Consider the following 24,041-nt stretch of genomic DNA (forward strand, 5'->3'; position numbering starts at 1 on the left):
ATTAATAAAGGCATAAATGATTAATTTAGATTCCACCAACAGCAAAGGTAGATACTATTAGCACATTCAAAACTATGAGGAAGTTTAAGCTTATTCTATCCCCGGGGAAGAAGAAAATCTGATTATGTTCAAGTGCATGTTTTCTATTCCATGCATGAACATTTATGCTAAGCTAGAGGAGTAAGCTTTTAGATGGGAAAATAGGAGTAGAAATGGAACAGGTCTGGATAGATATCTCCTGGATCATTTCCATATGGTCTTTGATTATTCTGTTTCTTTGTAGCCTGTGTTACTGGTAGGCTCGGGGAAACCTTCTGCTTGGAATTGATGACCCCAGCCATTGTGGGTCAAAAATGAAACACTGTGGCACCAGGGGAAAATCATTTTAGATTGAGTCTAGATTAGCAGAACCCATATTTAAATTCCCATTTGAGATTCAAATTTGAATAATAACAGAAAATGTGGTAATCTATGATATGCTTCTTCCTTATACACTTCTCCCAAGTTATAGTTCTAAATTTTTCTTTAGAGAATTCCTGGTCCTTAGACTTTTTGGGCTGGAGCAATAGCACAGCGGGTAGGGCGTCTGCCTTGCATGCAGCCAACATGGCCGACCCGAGTTCGATTCCTCCGCCCCTCTCGGAGAGCCCGGCAAGCTACCGAGAGTATTCGATATGCCAGACACAGTAACAACAAAGTCTCCAATGGAGACGTTACTGGGCCCGCTCGAGCAAATCGACGATCAACGGGAGGGCCTTTACTTTACTTTACTAGACTTTTTTACAAAGTCAGAAATATACTTAGTAATTCAAGCAAACTGGTAAATTTTAGATCATAGGTAAGATGGTAAATATGCAAGCAATTTTTAACTTGCTTTAAATGTTTTAGCCTGTTCCAATTTAGTTTTTCCTTTACTCTTCATTTTTATTAATGCTCTCTATTCAAATTTTGGACTGTTCAAGACATTGTTAAACAAGGAAGTCATTATTCAAAGCAGAATGAGATTTTGTCCTAGAAAGATATTCCTGACACAGCAGCAAAGAAGAAAACTGGCTTGGAGGGCCCCACAGCTCCCAGAATTCTCTGGACCCCATACAGAGCCGATATCACTGGGAGGTCCCAGATGGGGTAGGTGCTGTCTCCCCACCTTCTCCAGATGGAATTCCGGTGACCATGAGCTTCTACATGCATGGCTCTGGCATATGAGTACCAGGACTATTTTCTGAACTGCAATGGGGCAGCCCTGGCTCCCAGGCAACCTCTGATTCTGGAAGCCACACCCACAACCCGCCCCAGAGCCAACTTACAGCACACAGCAGCAAAGAAGAAAACCGGCAGGGGGTCCCACAGCTCCCAGATAATTCTCCGGGCTCCATACAGAGCCAATATCACCAGGAGGTCCCAGATGGGGTAGGTGCTGTCTCCCTGCCTTCTCCAGATGGAATCCCGGTGACCATGAGTTTCTACAAGCATGGTTCTGGCATGCGGGTACCAGGACTATTTTCCAAATTGCAATGGGGCCACCCCGGCTCCCAGGCAACATTTCCTGATATGCAAAGTGATCAATGGAAAGTAAATGATTTAGCATTTGTCCCTGAAAATCAGGCTTGAATGGTGGTTGGAAAATCTGAGCAAAAGATAATGTCCAACCAAAATACATCCGGACTGTGTATTTAACTATGGTGCTATGCCGCCCTGAGAGGGGAAGGGTGTCTGTCCCTCCGCCTGTCCCCCTTTGTGGGGGCGACATGGTAGCCTTCATCTTTTAGAGCCTAATGAACAGCCAGGTATGAGACAGCATTGATGAGGCATGTGGGGCTTCATGGGATGGGGCATGAAATTGGCCCTGCTTCACACCATGACAATGCTCCAGGTTGCCACTCTCAAACGCCTCCTCCGGCTTCTGACCGACCATGAACCCAGAGGCACACATACCAATCTTAGAACCCAGGGGCTTCTGGCAGCAATCCCTTTAAATTACTACTAAAATATCAGAAATTCAAATTTGCGTGACCGCTATTGTGAGCACATGATATCATATGCTCTTCATAATCAACAATTTCACGGATCACGGGCCTACCGTTGTTCATCGATTTGCTCGAGTGGGCCCAGTAACTTCTCCATTGGAGACTTTGTTGTTACTGTGTTTGGCATATCGAATACTTCATGGGGAGCTTGCCAGGCTCTGCCATGCGGGCGAGATACTCTCGGTAGCTTGCCGGGCTCTCCGAGAGGGGCGGAGGAATCGAACTTGGGTCGGCCATGTTGGCTGCTTGTAAGGCAAACGACTTACCACTGTGCTATCGCAAATTTTCTAATGATGTCTTTGTGGCAGGTCTAAATGTTGGGGAAATTTCTAAATACCAATGTTGAGTATTTTGTCATAATATTGAATGTGATCGAGAGAGAGAGAGAGAGAGAGAGAGAGAGAGAAGTGAAAATCTGCCACACAAGTGGGGGGGGTGGTTGGGAGGGGTGGTATACTGTGGTTCTTGGTGGTGGAAAATGTGCACTAGTGAAGGGACTGAAGGGATGGATGTTTGATCATTGTATGACCAACTGGGGCTTGAACTGAAAGGCTTTGTGACTGTTCTCCTGGTGATTCAATTAATAAATAAAAAAAGAAAAAGAAAGATCTTCCCCAGAAGGAAGGGCTTTACATATGTTAATTGTGCTACCACACCTTTGTGTACTCCTACCCCCAATTCCTGGGGATTGGGTCTAGAACTAAGGTGGTGAGGTGGGGCACAAGGGCCTGGGAGGGGAGTGTGAGAGGAATCAGGGGACTTTGCGTCTGAAATGAGTGGAATGTGAGTATGGTATGGGGTCGAAGATTGGAATAAATGGTGACTGATTACTAATCTGCCTGGCCGTGTTTCCTCTGTCATTTTCTCATCGCCCTTGACTGACTGGGGATTGGGAGATAGCTTATTGTCACCAACAAATGCACATGGCAAGCATTTACACTTTTTGAATTCACAATTTTTGAATTTTTGAATAAAAGTTTTGAATTTTTATGATGCCAGGAGTATAGTGGTAATTTTCAAAATTGATTCTATACATTTTTGTTTATTGATATATAAATGTATATCAAGACTTATATGTATATATATGTTTTATATAGAGATATTTGTTCTAATATATCATATATGTGTCTGATATGATTTTTATGCCAATAAGTATATTTTATTGGGTTGATGTATACATCCTATACTGTTGTTATACATCAGTAAAACAACAGAAATAACCTCTAAGCACTATATGACTGGCATAATTCCATCTAAAGGCATATTTTTCTCCTTTCCTTAGTCCAAATTTGTTTAAACAGTCATCTTCAATTTACTTCTTAGTACTATTTCTCCAAAGCACGGGGGCAGGAGACTCTGCGTTGTTCTCTTCTGGGAGCTTGGTTTTATAGGGTTGAGTTTCTCTCCCCACCCTGAGCAGAGCCCCAGCAGCTGAACCTCTGGAACCCAGCCACAGCCATGCTCAAGAACCCCTCTGCACATGCTCAAACAAACCTCATGCTTAAGGAACCTGCAGAGGAATGGAGGTGTGTGGGACCCAGCGCTGAGATCTCCAAGCCTGCTTGGATCGGGACTGGGCCTCCTCCACCCAGATTCTTCATCTTCCAGTAGCTAGGCAGTTATACCCACCAACTGCCCCTAGCGCCGTGTAATCCCATCTATGGCCAAGATCCAAAAACCAAGCTCCCAGATGTCTTATTGTCTAGTTCTCCCTCTCAGAAAACCCCACAGACTACCGAGAGTATCCTGACTACACGGCAGAGTCTGGCAAGCTCCGCATGGCATATTCAATATGCCGAAACCCAGCAACAATGATGGGTCTCATTTCCCTGAACCTGGAAGAGCCTCCAATGTGGCACTTGCCAAAATTTCAGGGTAAGGACAAATGGAGATGTTACTGGTGCCTGCTTGAGGGAATCAATGAACAAGGTGATGCCAGTGATACAATGACAGTAGTATTTCTAGTCATTTTATATGGACACAGTAAGAGATATGTTAAGTTTAAAGTCTGGCTTTCCTGGGGACATCTTGCTGTATATCCCAGACTACAGTCCTCAGGCTAGGTTAGTCCATGTTAATCCCAGCAGGGTCCTTATCAAGTTACATCTTTTTGGGTAATGACAGAGTTTGTCCATAAATGTGCTCTTAACTTAGTTTTATGGTGCTTGGCCTGCCAATTTTTGATGCCAGGGTACCTTATGGCTTATATGCCAGGGTAGCTTACAGCTTGCCATGTGACCATCCAAGTCCCTCACTGAGACTCTGTTTTTGGGGTGTTGGGAACTAAGGGCAACTGAGACGAGTCAATATGACAGATATCCAGGAGTAAATATTTTTCAGATTCAATTCATTCCCGAGTTACAAAAGTATAGCATTAACTGTTTTCCTCTGTATATAAAAAAATGACGTTGGCCTTCCTGTTCTGCCACGACCACAAGTTGTCCTCCACGAGCAGCTGTCTGGCTCTGGAATGACCTTGATCCCAAAGGCACACAGGCCAATCTGGAAACCCGCGGCTTTTGGCAGAAATGTATCTTGATTATGCATTAAACTACAGCATCGTGCCTCCCCCCTGGGTAGGAAAGGGTGTTTGTCCCTTTCGTCTTCCTCCCCAGCCCCGCACCCAGTGGCACGGTGGCCGCTGCCCTCAGAGACATCTGACAGCTAGGTATGAGCCAGCAGTGACAGGGCACCCATGGCCTCATGGAATGGGGGATGGAACCGGCCTGTCCTTCCTGCCTTGCTGAAACCACAAGTTGCCCCCAATGAGTGGCTCTCCAGCTCTGGAATGACCATGATCCCAGAGGCACACAAACCAATCTTGGAACCCTGTGACTTTTGGCAGAAGTCCCTCCAGACGTAATTAGTAAAATATCAGAAATATCTATCTGAGCTCCCTTTTCCTAGCATGTGTGGTTGGCTTTCAGGCCATGGAATAAAATTCCTGGTACTAATCTCGGCCATTCTTGGGTGTTAGTTTCCTATTTTGTTACTTTATGTTCCCCAGATGAATGCAATCTTTCTATGTCTATCCCTTTCTTTCTGAGTCATTTCGGTTAACATGATACTTTCCATGTAGTAACACTTGTATGTAAATTTTATTACTTCATTTTTTCTAACAGCTACATAGTACTTCGTTGTGTAAATGTACCAAAGTTTCTTTAACTGGTCATCTGTTCTCGGGCACTCAAGATTTTTCCAGATTCTGTTGGGAGGATCCTCCCAGGATGGGAGAAGCATGCTGAAAGTAGACTATAGACCAAACATGATTGTCACCCATTGCCTCTTTTGCAAACCACAACACCCAATAAGAGAGAACAAAAGGGAATGCCCTGCCACAGAGGCAGGGTGGGATGGGGAGGTGGGGGGGAGGGATACTGGGATCCATGGTGGTGGGAAATGGGCACTGGTGGAGGGATGGGTATTTGATCATTGTATAATTGAAACCCAAGCACAACAATTTGTAAGTCTACAACTGTACCTCATGATGTCTCACTAATAAAAATTTTTAAAAAATAAAAAAATAAATAAAATATCAGAAATCCAAAATTGTGTGGCCACAATCATATGATCTTCATAATCTGCAATTTGCTCGAGCTCGAGCGGGCCCAGTAACATCTCCATTGGAGACTTTGTTGTTACTGTGTCTGGCATATCGAATACTCTCGGTAGCTTGCCGGGCTCTCCGAGAAGGGCGGAGGAATTGAACTCGGGTCGGCCATGTTGGCCGCTTGTAAGGCGAACGCCCTATCCGCTGTGCTATCACTCCAGCCCAATTATCTAATGATGACTTTTCAGCAGGTCTGATTGTTGGGGGAAAGTTCCAAACAATAATGGTGCACCTTTTGTCAAAATAATGAATGTAATCAAAGTAGAGAGAGAAAGTTAAGTGGAAATCATCTGCCTCATGGACAGGGGGTGGGGTATGATGGGGGGGTTCTTGGTGGTGGAAAATGTGCACTGCTGAAGGGATGGGTGTTTGATCTTTGTATGACCGAGACTTAAACCTGAGAGCTTTGAAACTGTTCTCACGGTGATGTAATAAATAAATAATAACAAAAAAAGGACATTACTCTAAAGTAAACTGCAAAGGACATAAAGAGAGACAGAGAGACAGGGAGAAATAGAGAGAGAAAGAGAGAGCGGGAGAAAGAGAGAAGCAATATTTCACTTACAAATACAAAATCCAGAATCCTCTGAAAAATCTGACTTTATAAGTCATGGGGTTACTTGATCAGGGGAAATGAGTGATTAACATAAAGGGAAAGCAGAACACAAAGGAGAAGTTAAATATGAAAAGGAGTAAGGGAGGGTAAACCTAAACTCCTTGTTGAGGTAGAGGAGAAAGGATGAATAGTGTTATCCAACACTCCCCCTCTTCTGTAAACAAAATGAAAAATTTTGAAATAGAGGAACAATTCCAATCACAAAACAGTCTCATTTGTTGTTCTAAAATTTCAACCTGACCTTGGACCCAGAGCAGTGCTTGTTGAAAATTATTGTCAGATGTGATGAGAAGTATTTAGTCACATTTTCTAGAATTCATGTGTCTGTATCAAGGTTTGAAGAGCTGTTTCTAGAAAAGCAGTGGTAGTGGTTCCAGCAATGAGTCCCAGGGGGAGGGAGGCGGCAAATTTTAGGAGTCCAAAGAATGAGAGGGAGCACTAGAGAAAGTGCATCACAGCTTCTGTCAGGATTCCATCAGCAGGGGAACACAACTATTCTTCGGTTAGATTTACTGGCAGTCACAGATGTGTGACCTAGCTTATGTGTGAGAAAAAACACTTTTTGTGAGTTATCAGAGGCCTTGAGCTTTGGGGTTTGGTACAACTCCATGCCTGGGACAGAGATAGAGGCAGGGAGAGAGCCAATACAAACGGTATCCTAGAGAGAAACGAAAAGATATTCCTATTAAAAGGTGTTCCTTCCTCGTTCAGAAACTGAGGCATCTATGAATTTAAAAGAGGGGATAAAAGAAGGGAATTGTTAGTCCAAGCATGGGGTTCTGGCATGACTCAATCCCCAAACTGTACGAGAGGGGCATAAGGAATTTTCTTAATGTGACCTCAAGATATGTTCAAATGAGCTAGAGGCCTTTTTCTGCAGGTCTTCCTCTGAAGCCTTGGGGCTGAAGATTGGAGGGTTGTGGAGATTCTAACATTCTGACCTTCTGAGAGTAAATGAATTTGACTCCTGATGAAGTATAAAGGGACACACAGTTTCTTAGTGGGTCTGTCATTCACTGAAAAGAAAGCAAAGCCTGTTCCTCGAATGAGGAGTTTCCCTGCTACTCATTTTTGTCAATTTTAACCCAAATAGGAGAACTAATAGTTTCCTGAGCCTGTGCACCATCCTGAAAATTCCTTTCGGCTGCTGCACAGGGTTCTCCTTGAGGTAAATTTTAAAAGCTTAAAAATAATGTCAAGGACAAGGAGTCAAGCAGGAGTAGAACACATCTAGAATCATACTACTTAATTAGTTAGGTGTTTTATACAGTTTAACAAACATTGTAACTTTCCAAGTACTAAATCTTGCTTTTTCAAAGTAAAAGCATCTTGACTACCTGCCAGGTGACCCGTTGCTTCTTCACATCTTTCAACATGATTAAAATAAGAAACTAGAAGTAATAGTCTAATTAAGAGGTGTTGGGAGATAGATGAGTTCAGACAAGTCGATTTAGATGCTGGTTCTCAGTGTTGGCTGCTCATTAAGGATTCACCTGGGAAAATTTAGAAACTAGGTCCCTCCCTTAAGGGAGTCTGATTAAATGGAAGTGGGGTGTGGCCCAATCCTTGGTATTTTTAAAGCTCCCGAGTCTGGTTGATACAGCCAAGATTCTGAGTCACTGAATTCAAGATTAACAGGTGTCACAGTTTATCAGTTATTCTTCATTTAGATGTTGTTTCCACTGCATAGCTTGTGCAATATTGAAATAATACAACCTCATATATAACTATTCTTTATAACAGTTTTACACAAAGACTAAAATAGATTTTCTTGAATAAAAGAACTAGAACTTATATTTCTGAATCAACTCATTATTAAGGCTATTTAATATAAACTGTGAACATTACTTGAAATAGGAATCTTCCAAATAATTATTCAAGTTTTTTTTTGGCTACATGCATGTCTCAGATACTTCAGATCTTACTCCCAGAAAGTCTCAGCCAAACTGGCCACTCATTAATGTTAATGAGGATATTGTGTTGCTCAGGTCCAGCACTGGGACTATCAAGGTCATAAAGTTGGTGTAAGTGGCTTTCAGGACTATAAGCAGAGGGCTTGGGACCATGTATTCCAGATCAAACCTAGTTTGGGGTATGCAGGGCATGCACACTAACCTTTAAGTTAATTTTCATTAGATACCTTTTATCTCAATGATATTCTTAAAATTTAACCTAATGAATTTATTGAAGTAATCTCTAATGAAAAATTTTTTATTTTGAGTTCAGAATACAACTCAAGAGAGTACATTCTGCTCTTTGGAGACCTGGGTCCTTTATTGCTGCTTTGTTTCTGTACCACATCCAGCGTATTCAGAGCATATTCCCCACTCTGCTCATGGCTCATTCCTTGTAGTACTTCTGTGGCCATAAACCACCAGAATTGAACCCAGACTACTACATGCAAAGGATATACTCCAGCACTATATTTCAGTCTGTAGGACATTCAAATCTTTAACTTGAGTTTCCCAGGAAGCTACATTTTCTTGACTGTCTTGGTATCTGTTTATGTTTATTTATTTGAACAGAAAGGATTTTGAACTTGTCATATTCCTTCTGTAATTATGCTACAACATTATTTATTACTTTATAAGGTCATGATAGAAGTTAACAGCCAATTTATTCATTTAGGATATTATAAATGCTCATTAAGTACTAGATATCATAAGATGAATTTATCTATATGGGGAAGTAGGATAACAAAACAACATACTCTTAGAGTTGGATGGCAGATATGAATTTTAGACTCTATATTTTGATGTTATACAGTATTTCATATCTATATAATCATATGACTTGATATGAATAGAATGTGATATTCTAGACTTGAGATGGGGTTGTGGCCCAACAAAGCACTGTAAGTTGAAAATACTGACTTGGAGCTGCAGCTTACTGCGACTTCTGTTTCTGCTTTTTTTCTACTGTATAATGAAGCTTTCATGATAAGACAAAATTTTAAAAATAGGTATTAAGTCAGGAATGTCTATATCTATGCATTCTTTCTAGTGAATATTTAATTTAATCACAACGTAGATGTGGTGATTTGATTAAATTTGACAGTATGCATAGATATTCATGAGACTAATTTTGCCAAATCCAGGATACAAGTAAAGTTTGAATAAAATTAATTATGCATTAAACAATGCAGTTTGCATTCTATATTTTGAATAGATTGTAATTTTATTTTTGTTTTATCAAGATAATGATTTATCACCTATTTTAAATATAAATATAGCACTGTAGCACTTTCCTCCCATTGTTCATCAATTTGCTTGAGTGGACACCAGTAACGTCTCCATTGTGAGACTTGTTTTTACTGTTTTTGGCGTATTGAATACACCACGGGGAGCTTCTCAGGCTCTTCTGTGCAGGCGGAATACTTTTGTTAACCTGCCAGGTACTTGTAGAGGGACGAAGAAATCAAACCTGGGTCAGTCGCGTGCAAGGCGAATGCCCTATCCACTGTGCTAATTAAAATAATATTGGTTTATACAATTCCATGCGTTTCAGATACATATCTTCTTTACTTCATCTTTTTTTTAAATTTATTTATTTTATTTTATTTTTTCTTTTTTTATTAGTGAAAAACCATGAGGTACAGTTATAGGCTTACAAATTTTGTGCTTGGGTTTCAGTTATACAATGATCAAGTGCCCATCCCTCCACCAGTGCCCGTCATCCATCCCCATGGGTCCCAGCATCCCCCCCCATCCCCACCCCCCGTCCCATCCTGTCTCTGTGGCAGGGTATTCCCCCTTGTTCTCTCTCTCTTCTTTTGGGTACTGTGTTTTGCAAGAGAGGCTTTGAGTGGCAATCATGTTTGGTCTATCGACTACTTTTAGCATGCTTCTCCCACCCTGGGAGGACCCTCACAACACCCTTCATTTGGTACTCTCTTCTCTATCTGAGCTCCCTTTTCACCTAGAGCCTGTGGCTGGCCTTCCATTCATGGAGCAAAATTCCTGGTACTAATCTCAGCCATTCCTGGGTGTTACTCTCCCTTTTTGTTGCTTTATGTTCCCCAGATGAATGCAATCTTTCTGTGTCTATCCCGCTCTTTATGACTCATTTCGCTTAACATGATACTTTCCATGTAGTACCACTTGTATGTAAATTTCATAACTTCATCTTTTCTAACAGCTACATAGTACTCCATTGTGTAAATGTACCAAAGTTTCTTTAACTGGTCATCTGTTCTTGGGCACTCAGGTTTTTTCCAGTTTCTGGCTATTGTAAAGAGTGCTGCAATGAACAAACAATTGCAGATGTCACTTCGACTACACCTTTTTGCCTCTCTGGGATATATTCCCAGGAGTGCTATAGCTGGGTCAAATGGCAGTTCAAATTCTAATTTTTTGAGACTCGTCCATACTGTTTTCCAAAAGGGTTGGACCCGCCGGCATTCCCACCAGCAGTGAAGGAGGGTCCCTTTCTCGCCACATCCGCGCCAGCACCAGTTGCTTTTGTTCTTGTGGATGTGGGCCAGTCTCTGTGGTGTGAAATGATATCTCATTGTGGTTTTGATCTGCATCTCTCTGATGATTAGTGATGTAGAGCATTTTCTCATGTGCCTTTTTGCCATTCGAATTTCTTCTTTGCGAAAGTTTCTGTTCATTTCCTCACCCCATTTTTTGATGGGGTTGGGTGATTTCTTCTTGTGGAGTTTAACCAGTACCTTGTATATCCTTGATATCAACCCCTTGTCGGATGTGTACTTGGTGAATATCCTTTCCCATTCTGTAGGCGTCTTTGTATTTTAGTCAATGTTTCTTTTGACGTGCAGAAGCTTCTTAGTTTAAGATAGTCCCATTTGTCTATCTATGTTTTCACTTGCTCGGCCAGTGGCGTGACATCTTTGAAGATACCATTAGCTTCAATATCATGGAGAGTTTTGCTGACTTTGTCTTCAATAAACATTATGGATTCTGGTCTGATGTTGAGGTCATAAATCCATTTTGATCTTACGTTTGTGCATGGTGTTAGGCAGAGATCTGAGCCCACTTTTTTGCATGTAGCCGTCCAATTTTGCCAGCACAGTTTGTTGAAGAGGCTTTCCCTGCTCTATTTCACTTTTCTTGCCCCCTTATCAAAAATTAGATGATTATATGTTTGGGAGGAAATGTCAGTATATTCAACTCTGTTCCATTGGTCTGCAGCTCTGCTTTTGTTCCAGTACCATGCTGTTTTAATTATTACTGCCTTGTAGTAGAGTTTGAAGTTAGGGAGGTTGATTCCTCCCATTTTCTTTTTCCCAAGAATTGCTTTAGCTATTCGTGGGGACTTATTGTTCCATATAAATTTCAGGAGTGTTTGCTCCATTTCTTTGAAGAATGTCATGTGTATCCTTATAGGGATTGCATTGAATTTGTACAGTGCTTTGGGAAGTATTGCCATTTTGATGATGTTGATTCTCCCCATCCATGAACAGGGGATATTTTTCCATTTCCTCGTGTCCTCTTTTATTTCCTGAAGTAGCGTTTTGTAGTTTTCTTTGTACAGGTCCTTTACTTCCTTAGTTAAGCTGATTCCTAGATACTTGATTTTCTGGGGCACAATTGTGAATGGGATTGTTTTCTTGATGTCACTTGCTTCTCTTTCACTATTTGCGTATAGGAATGCCATGGATTTTTGGGTATTGATTTTATAGCCTGCCACTTTACTATACAAGCCTATTGTTTCTAGGAGTTTCTTGGTAGAGGTTTTAGGGTTCTCTAAGTATAGTATCATGTCATCTGCGAATAGTGAGAGCTTAATTTCTTCTTTCCCTATCTGGATGCCCTTAATATCTTTTTCTTGCCTAATCGCTATTGCAAGTACTTCCAGTACTATATTGAACAGTAGTGGAGAGAGTGGGCATCCTTGTCTCGTCCCTGACCTTAGGGGTAAGGGTCTCAGTTTTTCCCCATTGAGGATGATGTTTGCTGTAGGTTTGTGGTAGATGGCTTTAACTATATTGAGGAAAGTCCCCTCTATCCCCATTTTGGCAAGGGTTTTCATCATGAATGGGTGCTGGATCTTGTCAAAAGCTTTCTCTGCGTCTATTGATATGATCATATGATTTTTATCTTTTCTTTTGTTGATATGATGGATTATGTTGATTGATTTCCGAATGTTGAACCATCCTTGCATCCCTGGGATGAATCCCACTTGGTCATGATGTATGATCTTTTTGATGAGTTGTTGTATTCTATTGGCTAGTATTTTGTTGAGAATCTTCGCATCAGTGTTCATCAGGGATATTGGCCTGTAGTTTTCTTTTCTTGTGGTGTCTTTGTTTCCTTTTGGTATTAGAGAGATATGGGCTTCATAGAAGCTGTTTGGGAGAGTTTCTGTTTTTTCAATTTCCTGGAAAAGCTTGAGAAGAATTGGCAATAGGTCCTCTTTAAATGTTTGGAAAAATTCGCTAGTAAATCCGTCTGGGCCTGGGCTTTTGTTTTTGGGAAGACTTTTGATTACAGTTTCAATTTCCTTGATGTGAATAGGTCTATTCAGGTATTCTATATCTTCTTGATTCAGCTTTGGGAGATGGTAGAAATCCAGGAATTTATCCATTTCTTCCAGGTTCTCGTGTTTCGTGGCATAGAGACTTTCAAAGTAGTCTCTGATGATCTCTTGAATTTCTTTAGTTTCTGTTGTGATATCCCCATTCTTATTTCTGATTCGATTTATTAGGGTTCTCTCTCTCTGTTTCTTTGTGAGTGTTGCTAGTGGTTTATCTATCTTATTTATTTTCTCGAAGAACCAGCTCTTGGTTTCATTGATCTTTCGGATTGTTTCTTTGTTTTCCATGTCGTTGATTTCTGCTCTAAGTTTTATGATCTCTTTCCTTCTGCCTGATTTAGGCTCTTTCTGTTGATCCTTTTCTAAGGTCTTGAGCTGTGAGGTCAAATTGTTTATGTGCATCGTTTCTATCGACTTAAGATAGGCTTGCAGAGCTATAAATTTTCCCCTTAATACAGCTTTCGCTGCATCCCATAAGTTCTGGTAGTTTGTGTCTTCATTCTCATTTGTTTCCAGGTATCTTTTGATTTCATCCTTGACTTCGTTCCTGACCCACTCATTGTTCAGCATCGAGTTGTTCAATTTCCAGGTGTTTAATTTGGTTCTCCGTGTCTGTGTGTGATTCACTTCTATCCTCAGTGCATCATGGTCTGAAAAGATGGCTGATACTATTTCTATCTTCTTGATTCTGTTGAGGTATGTTTTGTGTCCTAGCACATGGTCTATTTTGGAAAATGTTCCGTGCGCGCTGGAGAAGAATGTGTATTCTTTCTTTTTGGGGTGTAAAGCCCTGTATAAGTCCATAAGCCCTTTCTCTTCTATTACTTCTTTCAAAGCCAATAATTCCTTGCTGGGTTTTGTTCGTGTTGATCTATCCAGAGAGATGATAAGGCGATGTTGAAGTCTCCAAGTACTATTGTGTTGGTAGTGATGTCCTCCTTAAAATCTGTTAGCAGTTGTTTTAAATATTTAGCTGTTCCCTCATTAGGTGCGTATACATTTAAGAGTGTGATTTCTTCCTGTTGTACGTAACCCTTGATGAAGAGAAAATAGCCTTCACTGTCCCTTCTAATCTTTTTCAAGGTGAAATTAATGTTGTCGGATACTAGTATGGCCACCCCAGCTTTTTTGAGGGAGTTGTTTGCTTGCAGGATTGTATTCCATCCTTTGACTTTGAGTCTGTGTTTGCTCTGGCTGTTGAGGTGGGTTTCTTGTAGGCAGCAGAATGTTGGGTTCTGTCTCTGTATCCATTTTGCCACTCTGTGTCTCTTAACTGGTGAATTTAGACCGTTGACATTGAGAGAGAGAATGGTTATGGGGTTTTGTGTCATGTTTCTGTGCGCGTGTGTTGTGGTTGTAGGGTTTGTCTTTTCTTATAGTAGCCCCTTTAAGCCTTGCTTTAGGTTTGGTTTTGAGTCTATGAAGTTCCTGAGCTGCTGTTTATCTATAAAATAGTGTACTGTTCCTTCGATTTTGAGGGAGAGTTTAGCCGGGTAGAGTATTCTTGGGGAAGCATTCATTTCCGTGAGTTTTTTGACTATATCTCGCCACTGCCTTCGGGCTTGTAGGGTTTCCTCTGATAGGTCTGCTGTGAATCTAAGGGATGCTCCTTTGTATGTGATTTCCTTCTTTGCTCTTGCTGCTTGCAGTATTGTGTCTCTATCGGCAGTATCGATCATTCTAAGTATGATATGTCTTGGAGTGTTTTTGTTGGGGTCTCTTTTAGCTGGCACCCTTCGGGCTCCTTGAACCTGAATGGCTGCATTGTGCAGCTCTGGGAAGTTTTCAGCAATGATTTGTTTGACGGTGTTTTTTTCGTTGGGATTGTTTCCCTGAGGTTCAGGTAGTCCCATGATTCTAATATTGTTCCTCTTGGAGTCATCTGCTAGGACTCTGATTCTCTGTAGAGTCATTTTGAGGTCCCTTGCCACTGTTTGTTGTTGCGTGTTGGCTTGTTGCAGCTGATCTTCCAGGTCACTGATTCTCTCTTCAGCTGTGGTCATTCTATTTTTAAGAGAAGAAACTGAATTTCTCATTTCATCTATGGAAGCTTTTAATCGTGACATTTCTGCCCTCATTTCTTCTCGCAATTTGTCGATTTTTTCCTGTGGTGTTACTGGCTGTCTGTCTGACTGTTTCATTGAGTTGATTGAACATCTTGATGACTTCGTACCTGAATTCTATGTCAGAGAGGTCCCTTAGGTGAGCTCTATTGACAGAATGGTCTAGATTGTTTTCGTTGTTCTCCCCTTGTGTTGGAGATTTTCTTTGTTTCTTCATATTGCTGAGTAGGTTGGGTTACTAGATTCCCTGGGGACTAGGTTCCTTAGTGTGGGAAGACAACCTGCGGCGCGTAAGCGGCCGCCCGCCGGAAATTAAGCCACACCCACTTTTGAGGAGGCCACGCCTCTACAAAACCCTGGGTTTGGGATGAGATGGGCGCCGCCGTCAGGTCAGGAGTGAAGAGGGCAAGGCAGACGCTCAAAACTGCTTCTCTTCAGGCATCTCGGGGGACACCTGGGGTCCTGCAGGGAAAGATGGAGGTCCCAAGGTCGCGAGCCGGCAGCTGTTCTGACCTGGAATTAAGATGAGATGGGCGCCGCCGTCAGGTCAGGAGTCTTCTTTACTTCATCTTACATGTTGAATGTGGCATATACATCATCTGTATATACCACTTTTTGACTGCTTCAGTAGCACATATATTAAAATCATAGTAATGTTGAAAAGATGAGTATAGCTCTGCACAGACAAATGGTTACTTTTCAAATGTCTATAAAGGATGAAGCCAGAAAGATGGTACCAAAGTTTAATCACTTACCTTGCATGCTGCTAACTATACTATCCTCAGATCCTTTATTGAGAGCTTCTAGGAGTGATTCATGTGCATGGATCCAGATGTAAGCCCTGAGCACTGCCAATGTGTCCCATCAAAAAATAAAAATCAAATTATGCTACCTTAATATAACATACTAAATATAATATTTTATCTATTAGGGAAAATGTTCATAGATAATTAAAACTTATTTGGTTGTATAAAAAGTAAGAACAACACTATATAAAACCCAATGAATTCTAATTTAAATGTTGATCATGTACCTTTTGTGACAGAAATATGTGTTGAATTAAGTAGCCCCACTTCCTTTCCCAGTTCTTCTTATCATCTGGACTAGTACTTGACCCTATATTGATCAATTTAAATTATTTCTCTTTAATAAACTAATAACTTGCTTCCTTTAAAACCCAATTAGGAGTAGTTTTCATGTTTCTTGAGTTGTTAAGTTTCTTTTTTGAGAAAAGCTATTAAACGAAACTCTTTAGAGAGGCCAACTGTTTTTTTTTCCCTCTTCCACTTTAAAAACCGGCTAACCGTGCCATTTTATTTGTGTCAAGTAAGTAGTTCGTGCCTCCCACTTTCATTTGCTCCAACCACTAATGCTATCTCACAACAATTCTATTCAGTGGGCCCAGGGGAGCCAAGTGTCAGTTTTTCCAGAAGGCAAGCTGACAGTCCACAGTATACACTGTTGAAAGTCACTGAGGGAATTCATTTCATTTTAAACGCAAAGAATATCATTTCATGTGCACCCTGTGTGCATGATCAGCTCACAACAGTTGCTAAAATAAAAAAGGAAGATGGAGAGAGAGAAAGGGACAGAATGAGGAGAGAAAGGGTGGGAGGAAGACAAAGACACTGTTTTAGTGAATTTAGCCGATTTTCTAGGCTATTATACAGTGACATATTACGTTTTGTGAAAATAAAGTTTTTAAACATTATCGCCAATTTACAGGAGCTTCGCTCCTAATAGCTAGAACAAAATTCTCAATTTGTGCTAATTAAAATACCAGTTTTGGGGTATGAGTTTTTCCTTTCATATTTAAACTGAATGTTAAGGAAAAAAGTTAAATCACTTTAAATAGTCTTTAAATTGCATTTTTTCTCTCAGAATAGTTAATTCCTTTTGCCTGAGGAGGAAAATTTCAATGCGTGAGTATAAGAGTAGAAAAAAAGCATTTTTCTATAATAAATATTTTGGTCTTTACAAGGTTTTTATTTAAATGGAAAGTATTATGAATTCCACCAATAGGGAGTGCTAAAAGCTGTTTCTTTTTAATAGCCAGAATGGAAAACCAGTTTTCTTAAAGCACAGAAAGGTATACTACAGAAAGTGAATAGTTTTAAAGTCAGTGACTTTTGACTATTAAGTCAAAAGACTTAAATAGCATGTATTAAATAGCATGTATTAAATCCAATATTAATACATATTAAATAGCATGTATTAAATCCAAGAAATAAGGGTTCCATTTGAGTGTGACCTCTTGAAACAAAAATAAACAAATAAATATACCAATACTTGATCAGTCAGAATACAGTTACTTAAATAAGATATGAATATATAAAACAAAGGTATTGCATTTAAATTTATTCTTTATTTTATTTATTTATTTCTTATTATTATTTTGTTTGTTTTTATTAGTGAAACACTAGTGGTACAGTTGTAGACTTACAGACTTTCATGCTTGGGTTTCAGTTATACAATGATTGAGTATCCATCCCTCCACTAGTGCTCATTCTCCACCACCAATGATCCCAGTAGCCCTCCCATCCCCCCCACCTCATTCCCCCCATTCTGCCCTGCCTCTGTGACAGGGCATTCCCTATTGCTCTCTCTTTCCTTTAGGATGGTGTGGTTTGCAGTAGAGATATTGTGCGCCCCTCATGTTTGGTCTATAGTCTACTTTCAGCACATATCTCGCATCCCAAGCAAATCCTCCGAACATCCTTTACTTGGTGTTCCTTTCTCTATCTGAGCTGCCTTTTCCCCCAGCATGTGCTGCCAGCTTCCAAGCTGTGGAGCTGACCTCCTGGTACTTATCTCAACTGTTCTTGGGTGTTCGTCTCCCATACTGTTATTTCATATTCCCCAGATGAATACAGTCTTTCTATGTCTGTCCCTCTTTTTCTGACTCATTTCACTTAGCATGATACTTTCCATGTAGAACCACTTGTATGCAAATACTCCTTCTCTTACACTCTTTATTTTCTTATAGTACTAATGTGGATGTAACTTCACTTTTAGAGAAAAATGGAGTAAAGGCACACAATGAAAAGTTTCTCTAGTTAATTTCAAGAATAACACTTTTTCAAAAGTTAATTTGTTTTTATCTAATTCATTTCCAAGTCACTTTTAATTTACTTTCTTGTTTCCTCCAAAAGTTTGTCTATATCATAGTCAGCCCAGAACATTCTCTACTATGATAAACATAAACAAGATCACAGAGATTTTTCTTTCACTATAGGTACACACAAAACTCTCATAATTTGGTTGTTAGTGCCTTTTTTAAAAATCAAAAAACAAAAAAGAAACAATCTTTTCCTACTGCAACTGAGGTACTCTCACTCTATTGAGATTTTTTATCTCAGAAATACCTGATGAAAGTTCTTTTATCTGAGATTATGTCACTTTGAACTTAAAATTATTTAAAATTAGATAAATTCTTTTTGAGAGTAGAGATATTATTTGACTCATGATTCTGTTCCTTTACACAAATTGTAGATACCAATAAATATCTTTTGAATAATATTTTAACATTTTTTATGTTATTGTACATATTTATGGGAACTATGCATGGGTGATGATTATTTTATTCCCTTCCATAGCTAAGGTCATAATTATGTCTGCATGTATAAAGTTTTAGTTTATCAGAGAGAACTTTTCTTTTCAAGAAAAAAGTTTCTAATAGTCAGAGATTTCACATAGTTCTTCACTTTGTAATGAAAAGAACCCGGAATTTAGGTTTCCCCTAGCAAAGTACATTTTATAAACTATATATTTTTTTCTGATTGTAACAGATAACAATTTGAGATTTCACAGCATCTGCTCACACTAGGAAGTCTAGGGGAGAGGAGATTACAGTCATTCAGTTTGGATATGACAGGCCCTGATGCTGGGAATGGAAAAGAAATATCAGTTTCAAGCAGTGGTGTAAATAGGGTGGTGTGGTCACAATGGTTACAAACACCCAAGGAGAGGACCAGGCCTGGAGTATTTGTTCCCTGTGCCTTCTGATAATCTATCTCAGCCCTTTTGTAATGACTCCTGTTACAATTCGTCTCAAAGAATTACCCTGTCTCACTCTGACCTATCTTTCCATCTGTAGTCCTCTGAACACCTTTAACACTTTTGTACTGAGCAGCCTCATTGTGGAATATGCCTAACCTCTTACCAGTGAAGGATCATCTTTACTCATGTCCATGACAAATTATTTCTCTGACCATTTAGTTCAAAACCACTGCTCCACACTGATTTCAATTATTAAGATCTCTTGTTGGTCAATGACTTAATCAATCATATGTTGATTTTAGGAATTATCAATCACAGCTTTTAGAGATATATGTTAAAATGGGTACAATTTTATTTTATTGTTTTTTTAATCTTACTTCTAAGCTTATTTATTTTATTTGTGTTAGACTTGAATAAATTTCAAACTGTTGCCATTTTTGAGGCATCAGAAATCCTTTATGAGGTTATGTGTCAAATAGATATATGTGCAATAAAAACCATATTATGGCATGTCCAAAATCTTCATATTTGGAAATAGTTTTTGCTGTTGGAACTGTTAAGTTTCTTTCATTGTTTTGCTTTAATGGCTGTTTAATGACATCAGTAATAGAATCCAGGGCTTCAAACATTTGAGTTAAGCATCTACTACTGAGAAATTCTCCAAGCTTATTATTCTTTTTGTATTTGTTTTGATTTTGGACCACACCAGCCATGTTCCACAGAGCCATATACCTGGCTCTGTACTCAGGAATCTCTTTTGACAGACTCAGGAGACCATACGTAATGGCAGGACATGTGTTGGCCACGTGTAAGGCAAACATCCTGCTTTCCATATTATTGCTTCAGTTCCCAGACTATTATTTGTAACTAGACAATTTTTTCTTTATCAGAATAGATGGCTCAGTAAGATTGAAAACCATGTCTGGCAGGATTCATTGTGGAAACTCAATTGTGAAAATAAAAAAAAAACTGATTTTCTTATAGGTTCATAGGAAAGGAATTTCATTCCTCCTCTCCCTCCCTCTCTTCCTTCCTTTCTGTGTGCACACAGGGTGCCAACATTTCACCCAGAGCATCACAAATGGTAGGCATCACTGCAGAACACAATTGCATCAAATCCCCACTGACAATTGTATCACTTTCACTGTAGAAGAGTTTTATATTGATCCTAAATGTAAATCTAGAAGAGATCATTTTCAAAATGTATCATCAACACAATAAGTGATCAGATTTTCAGAATATTTTTGAGAAAGAATATACTACTCTGCACTACACATTATGAAATACAAACCTGGTTGCAATAGTCAATTAGCATAGCCCTCATCATATAAGTGGTATCAGATTTATCTTGTGGTAGATTACATTGTTTTCTGCCAGAAAGTGCAGTTATGATCAATACAGTACCATGGCTTAGCTGTGTATGCCTAGACAATTCATGAAATGAAAGACTGCCAGAAGAGGAAGCCTCTGCTTTGAGAAAACAATTTGTCTTTACTCTCTGGGCTGCTCTTGTTAATACTAATTCCAACTTGGCTTCTGCTGATTACTGGCAAGAGGATCTGATGTTGTTGTATTTTCAATTTGAGGACATATTTTAACATTTGCCTTGGGACAGAATGCTTGAGTTATAACAAGCTTCATGACGTCAAATGAGAAGTTTTCAATATATGTTTGCTGAATTCAATTTGTTTGAATTAAACACTATTGAATGCACTTAGTGTTATGACTAGGAAAGAGATTTGTGGCAATTAATATTTGAGGATCTCCTACTATATACTAGTGCATGTGTGTGATGGATAAAAGTTAACAATCTGACCTCTAAATACATCAGTTCCTAGGATAGACAGAGAGAAACTCTTAACTTCCACCTGTAATACATAGCTATAATGAGTGACAGCAGCAAAAATTCTCACCATGCCCTAGGCAATGTTATAGAGAAGTTTCAAAGGAAATTTCAGTTAAAGACTGCAAATATAAACCATTGGTAAGTTGTACCAATTATACATTTCTAATAGGGTTTTTGTGCATATGAATGATTACTTATCACTTAGTATGATTTTTGCCTTACAATGAAATATCCTGAGCATCTTGATTATATATTAGTGGCAATATTTCTTTATAAACATGAGTTTGGGGAATAGCATGTGAATTAATATTAGATCAAGGCTATTAATCAGGAAGTCCGTTTAAGTTAGGAGTCAGTGGAACAAAGCACTGGTATTTTCTATGTCCTTTTTGTTTATGCTTTCTTTTTTTTTTGTTGTTCTCTAATGGATTGATAAAAATTCCAGAAATACATCAAGTGCCTAATTTAAAAAATAGATATGTATGTATGTTTTCTAATGGATCAGCTTTTTCTTAAATCAAGAACTAATGTAGATAATTCTATTGATTTTCAGTTATTTTATTGACATTTTATTGCTATTAAGAACTAATATCCATTTCCCCCAAACTTTCTCAGTGTTCTCCTATTTCAACCACCACTTTTATTTTATTTATTTTTTAAATTTTTTTTTATTCTTATATTTATTCACTGAATCACGGTGGGAAAAGTTACCAAGCTTTCAGGTTTAAGTCTTAGTCACACAATGATCAAACACCTCTCCCTTCACCAGTACTCATTTTCACCACCAAGAACCCCAATATATTCCCCTTCCCCCTCCCAATCCCTGTGAGGCAGATGATTTCACTTAACTATTCTCTACATTTATTACTTTCATTATTTCGACAAAAGATGCACCATTATTGTTTATAATTCCCCCCCGCCCCCACACAACAATCAGAATTGCTGAAAGGGCACCATGAAATATGTTGTTTTCTATAGCTGGTTATGAGAATCATATAATCTCGCGTGGCTGCGATAGTGGCCTCGTGATTTTGGATTTCTGCAAAGAGCCAGATAAATACTAGATTGGTTTCTGTGTGTCTGGAGCCATGGATGTGCCAGAGAGCCGTTCTTGGGGGCAACTCATGACCTCAGTAGGGCATGAATGACGAGCCGGTACCACCCCCCTTCCCATGAGACTGCAGTTGCTCTGTCAATGCTGGCTCACACCTGGCTTTCTTATAAGCTCTGAGGCTGCGGCCACCTTGCTGGTGTGGGGGTGACGAAAAGGAGGAGCAAAAAGGGAAGGTGAAAAGGAGGAACACCCGTTCCCTCTCTGGGAGGCATGGCACCATAGTTTAATGCATGGTCCATTCACTTTTCTGCCACAAGCTGCCGGGTTCTGGATTAAGTCCTTTTTCCTCTGGAGCCATGACCATGCCGGAGAGCCGCTCGTGGGGGGCAACTCATGACCTTGTAGGGTGTAAAGGAAGAGTTGATACCGTCCTCCTTCCCATGAGAATGCAGTTGCCCCATCACTGCCAGCTCATACTTGGCTTTCCAAGAAGCTCTGAGGCGGCGGCCACCTTGCTGCTGGGCAGGAAAAAGGCGGAAGGGAGCAACACCCTTTCCCTCCCGGAAGGCATGGTGCCATAGTTTAATGCATGGTCCATTCAGCCACAAACTGCCGGGCTCAAGATTAAGTCCTTTTGCCTCTGGAGCCATGGCAATGGTGAACAGCCGCTCATGGGGGGCAAGTCGTGACCTCGGTAGGGTGTGAAGGACGAGCTGGTACTGCCCCCCTTCCCATGAGACTGCAGTTGCCCCATCACCACCAGTTCATACCTGGCTTTCCAAGAAGCTCTGAGGCGGCAGCCATCTTGTATGCAGTCCAGATGCATTTCTGCCAAGAGCCGCTGGGTTTTGAGATTTTTTTCTGAGTCTCTGGGATCATGGCCGTTAATTAGCTTGATCAGGAGCCAGAGAGGCCATTTGTAGGTGGCGACTCGGGGTCTCCCTGGGATGGGGAAGAAAGGACTGATTCCACCCCCATCTGGTGAGGCTCCATGTGTCTGGTCACTGTGGGCCCAAACCTGACTATCCAGTGGCTTCTGAAGGATGGTGGTCACCGGGCTGCCGAGGGGAACACGCCAAGGCACGAAACCTATTCCCGCCTGGAGTGGCTCATTGCCAGTAACCTACTGCAGGAACAGGATGCATTTCTGCCAAAAGCTTTTGGGTTCTGAGATTCATTTCTGAGTCTCTGGAATCATGGCCATAAGCAGTTCAATCAAGAACCAGAGAGGCTATGCCTCCAATTATATAGCTGATCCGGAGGTGGTTTGTGGGTGTGTCTCTCATATACCTAACTTTTGGCCTTTTACTTTGATGGCAAACTTAGCCCCAAGTTTTTGGGGTCTGGCCAAAGGCACAGCAGCAATTTTGGGGTATCTGAAAGCCTGACGGTGCCATCAGGCTCCTGATGCACTCTCCTCACAGGTACAAATTGACCTGCTGGTGGCACCATGCCCCCTCAACCACCACTTTTAGACAACTAATTTTCTTAGGCTCATAAGGTCACTTAGCTAATATATTGTTCCATGATATTTCTTTCATTCAATTGTTGTACTATGGTATATCTTGTATACTGTCTTGTCCTTTCTTCTTTATTTGTTGCTACATTTTCCACAGATGATTTTCTACCTTTGGTCTTATTGAAATTTTGACAGAATGGACTGTTGAAAGGCAGCCTCAAAGATATTATAGCTCTTATTTTACCCATTGATCTCTACCATATGCTACTGTCTTTGTATAGTTTTATCCCACATTACTTTAGAGTTTTATGGTCTGTGTGTTTGATCAATAGAATATGAAAGAATTGATGGTTTATCCTTAACAAGTTTATGTTCATAAAATTTCAACATCTATCATGATTCTTTCTATCCCATTACATGTGTGAGCACATGGTCATTTGCACTAATTAAGATAAGCTATCATATCACAAAATATTCGAGTCATGTATAGTTTGTGTGAAGTTGTATAATTTCATAGTCAACAGTCAAAGGGTGAAGACTACTTACTGATGACAACCTTAGTAATCTTGGAAGCTGATCCTCTATTTTCAATTGAGTCATGAGATAACAGAAGAACTGCTTTACATTTTGTCTGTAAATTTGTGAGATTTTGACCAGAATATTCAATTAAGCTGTTCCAGAACTTCTGACTGTAAGAGAACAATGGGGAAAAATATTGTTTACCAAGCCACTGTCTGTGGTGACTGTTACAAAGCAGGTAAGTAGAAAAAGAAAAATAAGCATTGTCTACATGTGCGATGCTATCATCCTGCCTTTCCTTCTTCTGATAACTTAGAGTTAAGCATATTACATTTTGGATGTGATGCTCT

The sequence above is a fragment of the Sorex fumeus genome, unplaced genomic scaffold (genome assembly GCF_029834395.1).
Source record: "Sorex fumeus unplaced genomic scaffold, SorFum_2.1 ptg000128l, whole genome shotgun sequence".
Taxonomy (NCBI): domain Eukaryota; kingdom Metazoa; phylum Chordata; class Mammalia; order Eulipotyphla; family Soricidae; genus Sorex; species Sorex fumeus.